The following is a 10,448-nucleotide window of genomic DNA, read 5'->3' as shown; positions in this document are numbered from 1 at the left end:
TTGTTTATGTATTTGATATATAGTAGTTTGTATCTGCTCACCCCAAACTCCTAATTTATCCCTCCTCCCCAATAGAGGAGGACTCTTTTTGCAATGCAGTGGTCGGCTATTGCTTTGCACTGGAACTGAGAAGAAAAGCACTGGTCTGTAGGGCACACCAATATCTTTTTTGACCTTGATGATTTGCCCTAGATTCACTCTCCTTCTTGTCTTATGTGGTAAGATGTTCCAAGAAATGGCAGTAGCACTAGCTCTCAACGATGACTCTCCGAAGGTGTATTTAGTCCCTGTTGTTTTGAAAAAAGTCGAGCTTGTCAAATGGGCGGCCAGAAGATGATAATTAAATTAAATGAAATTAATCCCAAGCACTACCATTATGGGATTGGCTGATTCCATAGGTAGCTAAGACCCACTAACTACCATTTTCCCTGCTGGACTCAATGATATTTTGGTTATGGATGAATAAGTAGTGAGAGCAGCACAGCCCCGTCCACAGAAGGAACTCTTCTTTATGCGTCGTGTCAATCAAGGGGCAGGACAGAGTCCCCGTGTGTGCTGTGGCCTGCTGGCCTCCCCCCTGAATGCTGCTTGCTGTGCTGTGCCACAATTAATCAGGCTTTCTAGGTTTTAGTTAATTTCAGGACCCCAATAAATTGGTTTGTACTGGCATTAGTCCAGCCCTGATCATTTCACAGCTGTGTGCTTGGGAACTGTGGCAAGTTCGCACAGGACTTAGCAAGCACGGAGGGGGGGGGAGAAAGCATAAAAGGAACTCTTGTTTGGCTTAAGTTCCATTAATATTGGGGAAAGCTGAACTCTAAGTGACAGAAAAGCATGGCTGAGCACGTGGACTTTGCAGCTGGGAGGGGGTTTCTCTTTGCTTCTTCCACCCTCCCCTCAACCCAGGGTGGATTTGAAAACACTAAAATTAAATAAACCCAAACCTTCGTTTGACATTTCTCTTTGTCTGATTGTTCTCAAGTTTTTGTCTCTGATTTCACAAGAGTCCCCTGAGGAATAAGCACTGGAGCCCATAATCTAGTAAAAGGTTCATTTGGGTTTAGGCTTTTTATTTTTAAAGATATGATTCTTGGAGATTTTTTTTTTTTCGATTACAGGCAGCTTTTATGACTGAGAGGTTACCGGGAAAATTCAAAGGCAGCGAGATGAGGGGTCCCTAATGAGTATAGACATTGGGGCTGCGTATGTAAATTAGCTGCTGTGGAGAATAAGCCCAACAAGCAAGTCTTGCGGGATTTCAGAGGCTCGGCAATGTCTCTGGCACTTGGGTTCTACAATGCTCTGTGGCCACAGAAACACAGGTTGGAAGGGGCCAACAAGCTTAGTGACTGGGCACCTGGAATATGATTTTACAATCAAAGACTGCTAGAGCGTGAAGGAACAGATGGGGAAACTGAGGCCCACAGGGAGGTCAGGGTGTGACCCATCCAAAGCAAAGTCAGGACCAGAGCCAAGAATCCTAATTCTCAGTTCAAGGATCCATCCAGGTTCTGATGCTGCTTCTCTTGTGGCAAGAACATATTTTCTCTAATATGAAAAAGGAAAAAAAAAAAAGATTCGGACACTTGGTTACAGGGCCAATGTGAGAGTGGCTGTTTAGATTTTCAGATTTTCTTGGCAAAACTCCCTGGGCGTGCAGATTCTCTGTTAGGTTTTAAAACCATCCAAACACAGGGAAAACTGGACATGAGTGTTTGACTGTGTCTACATGATGCCTAAACAGACAGTTGATTCAGTCAAAAAATATTATTCATGTTGCTGGTTTGGCAACACAACCCATTTGTGGACTGAAGCGTCCACTTTTTAACTCCTTGAGACGCAGTATGAGGTAGAAAAAAATGTCTGAGACTGGCTGTCAGAAAGCCAGGCTTCCAGACCCAGTTGAGACACTTACTCACCCCCTGCCCCCTCCCCGGACCTCAGTTTCTCCCTGTGTAAGTTAATCAGATTTGGACTAAGTTGTCCCAAAGGTGCTGTAGAGTGTTCACCTTCTAGAATACTGTTCTACGTACACTCAGTCATTTTCCAGTATGGGATGTGAGAAGAGGATGTCCCTACTTGTGGTCTTTGCCATCTGCATTTGAGGTCAGCAGCCCTGCAGTTCTAGTGTGAGAAGAGATTTCTGGATGTAATTCACAGGCTATTTCCATTTCACTCCCAGCTTGGCTTCTAAATAGGCAGCTCACTGCTCTCCCTTGTCCCCTCCCTTCTCACAGGGAGAAAAGGAGCGTAGTATTCGGCTGACGGGCAGGACTCAGCAGCACGGTCAGGGGGCCTGTAGTTTGTCATCTGACCTCGTCAAGCTAGTGCCAACCCTTCATCAGTCCACACCTCCCTCGCACATTACCCATGCCCCCAAACTGGATAATTGGCCTGTGGGATTTTTAAAAAGAGGTAGGGAACGAGGAAGTAGTGTTGACTTAATGATGGGTTCCATGTCAGGTGTTGAATCTGACTTTTTCTCGTTGATTTCTGACTCTTAGCCTGTGAATAAGATCTCCTGGCTCACACCCCTGACCATCCCACTTACTTTGCTGAACCTTTTTAAAGTGGATTCGAGTGGTGTTCTGGTACCAGGTCTCACCAGCTCGGGAGAGGCAATTGCGCGCATCTCTTACCAGCTCTGCGTTAAGTGACGACATACTGATAGTTTGAAATCAGCCATGTTGGGGATATTTCTATATCAGAAATTGGAAATTGCTATGAATCAGGATTATTTTTCTCCCTAGAGAGCCACTTGTTAGACAGTTATGACTGTACACCATGGTTCAAATTCAAATGGCCCTAGAAGCTAGAAAGGTAATCTGAATGAGTAAAGCAGGCCTGAGGGTAACAAAAGGGAAACAGTAAGGCGTGGTGGGGACTGTAGCAATTGGTGGGCACATATGCTATATAAAAGCAGCAGCCACTCCTCTGTTCCAGCCTATGTTACTAGGCAGAGATGTCAGCCCAGTGTTGCCAGCAATTCTAATTTTTCAAGAGGAACTGGAAATCAAGGTTTTAGTGTGAAATCTCCTAATAATAAACATTAAAGATTGTTTGGAACCAATTCAAATTTTGAAAAAAAATCCCTGTTCAGTCCAAGCAAAACATGTGTGCAGGCTCTTGTCAGCCTTTGGGTCAGCAGTTTGCCATCTTTGCTCTCTAGATCCTCTGTTTCCTGCTCTTATTCCCTGGGTTATAACGCTGATGCTGAGTTGTCAGCATCATTTCCTAATGAGAAACAAACTTTCTTTCCTTGAGAACTGAAAGATCAGGGAATTTGAATGTGAGAATATCCAGGTGGCTTCTCACGATTCTCCTCTGGCTTGTGTCTTGTTTTCTAGTCCATGTGCCATGAAGATGGAGAAGAGGATGTTAGGCCCAAATCTGCATCTAATATTTTATGATGTTCTCCCGGCACCAGGACCTTACCCGGTGCTGATGCACATGTGTGTGAAAACAGAGTGACTTCCATTTTGGCATCAGTCTCTTGACTGTTCTACTTAAAGGCGGGTTGGCACTCTACTCCCCAACTCCCCAACTTACTCCCTGCCTAGAAGAAAAGGGTGGAAAATTGGGCTAATTATTGGTTTTCTCTTCCTGCTTTTCTCTCCACTCTCTTCTAAAGACAGGGAAACTGAAGTTTGAGTAGCTAATAAAGGACTTTACTGAGTGTGGAAAAGCTCTCACATTTGGCCTAAGGAATGGGGGCAGGAAGGAAAAGTGAGGATGGAAAGAACTAACAGGCATCTACTATATGTCAGGCACTGGGCCAGACCCTCCCCATATATTAGGCCACTGAACCTCCACAGCAGCATTACCATCATCCTCCTTTTACACAGAAGGAAACAGACTCGGAAAAGTTATATGACTTGTTGGGACTCAAACTCAGGAATGCTTGATTCTAAAACCATGGTTAAGACAATGAGATAGGCACTTCTGTTGGTTCTGCTGAAGAATAATAGTGGATGCTCTGCTACCTAGCTTTGGAATAAAGGCAAATACTGTGGGAAGTTCATGGCAGTTCTAAAGAGCTGTGGGTACCTTGAGGTCCTATAGTAAGCTATCTAAGCAGATGCAATTTAAAGTGATTAAATGCTCTATAGCAATAGAGCTTCTAGGGAAGCAGTTTCTATTCCGCCATATTGCATTTTCTATGCACAGTATAACACTTGGACATACTAGATCTCCAGTTTGTTTTTACAATGTCCCTAGTTAACAAAGTTTACATACCTTTGTGAGACTGCTTGAAAATGTAGTTAAACTACGTGAAAGGGCTTCCCTGGTGGAGCAGTGGTTGAGAGTCCACCTGCCGATGGAGGGGACGTGGGTTCGTGCCCCGGTCCAGGAAGATCCCACATGCCGCGGAGTGGCTGGGCCCGTGCGTACCGCAAAAAACAAACAAACAAACAAACAAAAAACTACGTGAAAAATCCTCAGTCAGAAGTGAATGTGTTTTATGCTCTGCCCATTTGACTCATTCACGGTTATTGCGAGCATGCTACAATTTTGAATCAAGGAATATACTTCCTTTCATCTTTTAGATATTTACTATAATCCTGCACAGTATGATGAGTTTACCTCAATTTTTAAAGTAAGTATGTTCCCGAAATTTTCCATAAACCAAATTTTGCTTTTTCATTGGCCTTTATGATAAATCTGGAGATGTGCTCCTTTGGGAAGAGAATCACATAAAATGCTCCCACAAATATCTTAACATCAGTTCAAAGGAAAATCATTTCCTTAAAATACTATTCAGATATAACACAAAGCACAAATAAAAAATATCTTGGGTTATTTTTGTTTGGTACAGTAACTGAAAGGCATAAATGGAAAGTGACAGACAGCTTAACTAAGAAGGAACATATTGAACCAAAAAATAATGGCTTCTTTAATTCTATTTCCAAGATTCTATAAGCTGCTCTGTTTACTTTTCTGGTTTTCATAAAGTGTGAGGAAACAGAATTGTTTTTACTGGTGGTATCAGCAGTCAGGATTGGTCAGATTATGCTGCAAAAAGAAGCACCTCCAAATCTCACAAGCTTAATACACAAAGTTCCATTTATCACTCATTTTAGACTCCCAAAATAATTCTGATGGGGGCTTTGCTCATCTTTGTCACTTAGAAACTCAGGCTTCATTTCAATATATGCATTCATGATCCCTGTGGTAGTGGGCAGGGAACGGGGCAGGTTGTTATGCACTAGCTCCTGGTTTCCATCCTGAAGTAACGCATCGCTTTTCCTAAGATTTCAGTGGCCAAAGCAAATCAGTTGGTCATGCTCAATCCCATAGCAGGAAGGGGGGTAAAGTTCTACCATGAACCTGAAAGGAAGAAAGACGGAAATATTAGATGAACCGCACTAATGACAACCAATTCTGTGTTATAGCACTTTTTAGAAATGATCAACAGGAAGAAAATACAACAAAGACAAAAACTCAGTTAACAAACATGAATACATACACGTGATAAAGGGGCTCATATTAAATACAGCTTAAGGGTCCTAAAAGGTCAACTTCTAAATATTGAATCAAATATTTGATTAATACAAACTTTAGGTTGGTCTGATTTTCTGTATAAAGAAATAAACATACACCATAATATACTCCTCATTAATCTTTATGTGTCCTGCTATTTTATTTGAAAGTTAATCAAATAACCAGAGTTTTCCAGGTTCAAACGGGATAAGAAGCATTTAAAAAGGCTAAAATATGTATTCTCAAAACATTGTTCAGCATTAATCATTCTGTAATGCCTCCATTTTCACATTCATTTCTGCCACTTTTGACAACATGGATGGACCTTGAGGGCATTATGCTAAGTGAAATAAGTCAGATAGAGAAAGACAAATGCTGTAGGATCTCACTTGTATGTGGTATCTTTAAAAAAAAAAAAAGCCAAACTTTGAAACAGAGAGTACAATGGTGGTTGCCAGGAACTGGGGGATGAGGGAAATGAGGAGATGCTGGTCAAAGGGTACAAACGTCCAGTTATAAGATAAATAGGTCCTGGGAACTAACGCACAGCATGGTGACTATAGTTAGCATATAGTTAAATATATAATATAATTGTATTATATATTTAAAAGTTTCTGAGAGAGTAGATCTTAAATATTCTCTCCACAGACAAAAAAAATGTAATTATGTGAGGTGATAGACGTGTTAACTAACATTATTGTGGTAATCATTTCACAATATATACATATATCAAATCATCATGTTGTACATCTTAAACTCACACAATATTCTATGTCAATTAAATCACAATAAAGCTGGAAAAAAATAAAATGACTGTGTTCTGCAACACGCTGCGTACAAGATCAACACACAACAATCAATTGCATTAATATATACTAGCAGTGAACCCTGGAAACCAAAATTCAAAACACAATAACATTTGCAATTGCTCCAAGGAAACTGGAGTACGTAGGTATGAATCTAACAAAACACATACAGAATCTATACGCTGAAAACTAGAAAGCATTGCTATATGAAATCAGAAAAGGCCTACAGAAATGGAGAAACATATTGTGTTCATGGATTGGAAGACTCAACAGATTAGAGCTGTCAATTCTTCCTAAATCGATCTATAGGTTTAATGCAATTCCTATCCATATCTGAGAAGGGTGTATTGTAGACATAGAAGAGCTGATTCTAATATTTATACAGAAAGGTACGGGACCCAGAATAGCTAAAACGATCTTGAAAAGGAAGAATAAAGTGGGGGGAACCCCTCTACTTGATATTAATCCTACTAATGTCTATAATGATAAAAACTGGGTGCTGTTGTTGGAGGGATAGACACAGAGATCGATGAAACAAAAGAGAGAAACCAGAAACAGACCCATACAATACCCAACTGATGTTTGACCAAGGTGTAAAAACAGTTCAATGAGGGAAGGATAGTTTTTTAAAAAATGATGCTGGAGCAATTGGACATCCAGAGGCAAAAAAGCGAACCTCGATCTAAATCTCACACCTTATATAAAATTAACTCCAAATGGATCATAGGTTTAAATGTAAAACTTAAAACTATAGCACTATAAAATATAGGAAAAAAATTTGGATCTAGGGCTAAGCCAGGCATCCTTAGACTTAATATCAAAACAGAATCCATAGGAGGAAAAACTGACAGATTGGACCTCATCAAAATTGAAAACTTTGTTCTATAAAAGCCTATGGGAAGAGGATGAAAAGACAAATTCCAATCTGGGGGAAAGTATTTGCAAACCATGTATGCAACAAAGGATTAGTACCTAAAATATATAAAAAAACTCCTAAAATTCAACTGTAAGAAAACTATCCAATTAGAAGATGTCAAAATACATGAAGAGACAGTTCACTGAAAAGGATATACAGATGTTAAATAAACACACGAAAAGATGGTAGCTATCATTAAGCATTAGGGAAATACAGTTTAAAACCACAATGATATATCGCTATATCCCTATCAGAATGGCTAAAATAAAAAATAATGACAACAAGAAATGCAGACAAGTATGTAGAGAAACTGGATGTCTCATTCATTCCTGGTGGGAATATAAATAGTACAGCCACTCTGAAAAGCATATGGCGGTCCTTACAAAACTAAACATGCACTTACCATACAATCCAGGAACTATACTCTAGGGCATTTATTCCAGAGAAATGAAAACTTAGGTTCATGCAAAATCAGTAGACAAATGTTCATAGCCCCTTTATTTGTAACTGCCGAAATCTGGAATCAATCCAGATGTCCTGCAATAGATGAATGGTTAAATAAGCTGTGATACAGCCATGCCATGGAATACTACTCAGCAGTAAAAGGAACAAACTCTTGATACTGGAACATCTTGAATGGATCTCCAGAGACTCATGTTGAGTGAAAAAAGCCAATTTCAAAAGGTTACCTATGTATGATTCCATGTAATATTATTATTATTTTTTTTTCTGTACACGGGCCTCTCACTGTTGTGGCCTCTTCTGCTGCGGAGCACAGGCTCCAGATGCGCAGACTCAGCGGCCATGGCTCACGGGCCCAGCTGCTCCGCGGCATGTGGAATCTTCCCAGACTGGGGCACGAACCCGCGTCCCCTGCATCGGCAGGTGGACTCTCAACCACTGCGCCACCAGGGAAGCCCCCATGTAACATTCTTAAATGACAAAATTATAGAGACGGAGAACAGTTTGATGGTTGCCAGGGAGTAGGAAGAAGAGGAGAGAAGATGAGTAACAGAGCCCCTTGTGGTGGTGGCACTGTTTAGCATCTTGACTATGGTGATGATCACATCAACCTACACATGTGAAAAAATTTCACAGAGCTATACACACAGGCAGATGGGTGCATATAAAACTGGTGAAATTGGAGTAAGGTGGATGGATTGTATTGATGTCAATTTCCTGTTTGTAATATTGTACTATAGTTATGCATGATGTTACTACTGGGAGTGAAGGGTATTTGAGATCCCTCTGAATTATTTCTTACAGTTGCACATAAATCTATGATTATCTCAAAATAAAACATTTTTAAAGAATGAATATGAGATGATCTATGCTCTAATCTCCATTTAATAAGTAGAGAAAAATAAGGCATAGAGATAATCATCAGTTTAGCTTGAATAAGATCTGGTAGGAAGTTTAGGTTAGGACCCGTGTTGGAGTTCCCAATTCAGAAATCAAGACTGGAACTAATACAAGGACCACCAGCATTTACACGAATGAAGAACCTTTTAGAGAATTCCAGCACCCCCCTTATACAGTTGCCAAGTGTACAAGAGATCCTGAGCAAAAACTGCCCAGTTGAAAAGAACCATTCGATCATAATAAATCATTTTAAGCTTTTAAGGTTTGGGGATGGTTTGTTATGCAGTAATCAGAGTACTACATCAAGCAAGGGGAGCCAGTGGTTGTAGCCAAATAGACGAGCTCTTAAATCTCAGTGAGTCTACTAATTTTAAATGCTAAGATCCATGTTTGTCCCGGGCTGTTCCCTGAAACCCATTTTCCTGAATACTCTCTCAGGATGTTGGGAGTGATGATGGGGGTTGGGGGATGTAGATACAAAGGAAATTGAACAACCAGTCCTTGGCCTTGAAGAACTCAGTGCAGTGAGACAAAACATCAATGCCTTAAATGGCTTGAGAACAGTTATAAGGCAACAAATCAGCAAGTTCAAACTAATATAGGACAGCACAGATTGAATGCATGTGGCAATGTAAATGTATGGCTACCCAAGCAGCAGGATGGAGCTAGACATTTTGGGCCCTGAAGGCAACGTTTCAGAAAGGGCCCCCCTTTCTTTGTTAACAGTGAAATAATCATCTCCAGCAATTCAGGGGCTAGTTGGGTGATATTAACACTTGTGAAGGAAGAAAAAGGAAGTAACTTCCAGGGACAATTATTCTTGTTTTAAATTTCCTTTGTTCTCTCTTCCTGATATATGAGTTTTTTTGGCAAGCTACAGTTTCCCTGAGCATCAGTTTCCTCATCTATAGACTGGAGATAACAGCCAGAGAGTAGTGGATTGAAAGTCAGGAAATCTGAACTGGAATCTCAAATCTATCATTTACTAGCTGTGTGACCTTGGATACATCACCTCTCCGGCCACCTCCTCCATCAATTTCTTCTTCTGTGACAGGAAAAGGTTGAGCTGAATGGTCCAGAGGGTCCCCACCAACTCTTAACACTTGAGGCCACACAGAGATCATTCAGTTTGTTGTGAGAGTTTAAAAAGTAATGAAGATGTATATGAAAGTGCTCTGTAAGCCATAACGTGGCATGTAGATGTTAGGAGTGTCCATATTATGCAGTTCCACGTCGAAAAAAGCCCTGCAGCTCTCTCTAAATTTAGGGGCTTAAATATAAATGGGTACTGTCTCTCAAGGCAACGCTTTCAGGCCCTTAGAGGATTCTGGTAATTCTTTGTAACTATACTTCATCGAATAAACACAAATTTGGACTAGTCTGTCCCAGGCTCACCAAGGCATCAGCAGCGCTATTGTGATTTCAAGGATGGGTTCTTGACCCAACTCAAAATCCTAAGGACTCTTAGAACAGTGATGGCTGTGGTGAGCCACTCTTAAGTTTTCTTCAAGACATCTAACAGTTAGCGGAGGCCCTTTCCGTGGGGCTTAGGAGCCCTCTGTGGGCGAAAGCAGGTTTCTAAGTCGTCTCCTGTCCCTCCACACACACACCCACCTCCATCCTGCCTTTAAGGGCACCAACGCTTGGTCACTTCATTAGCCGCGACGTGGGTCTGGGAGATGCCCGGAAATGATAAGCAGCCTGCTGGGGCATAATTTTCGAGGCCAACTCATCCTGCGTCCCGCGCACCGGCTCAGGACCAGGCCAGGTGCACGCAGAGAGGCCGTCGTGCGGGAGGAGAGGGGGTTGCGGGCTTCCAGCGGGGAAGTCAGAGGGTAGCCGGGGTCTTCAGGCCGCGCGCGAGCGGCGGGGAGCTCCTAGGT

The sequence above is a fragment of the Orcinus orca genome, chromosome X, assembly GCF_937001465.1.
Source record: "Orcinus orca chromosome X, mOrcOrc1.1, whole genome shotgun sequence".
NCBI classification, from domain to species: domain Eukaryota; kingdom Metazoa; phylum Chordata; class Mammalia; order Artiodactyla; family Delphinidae; genus Orcinus; species Orcinus orca.
Note: the sequence above shows the minus strand (reverse complement) of the source record.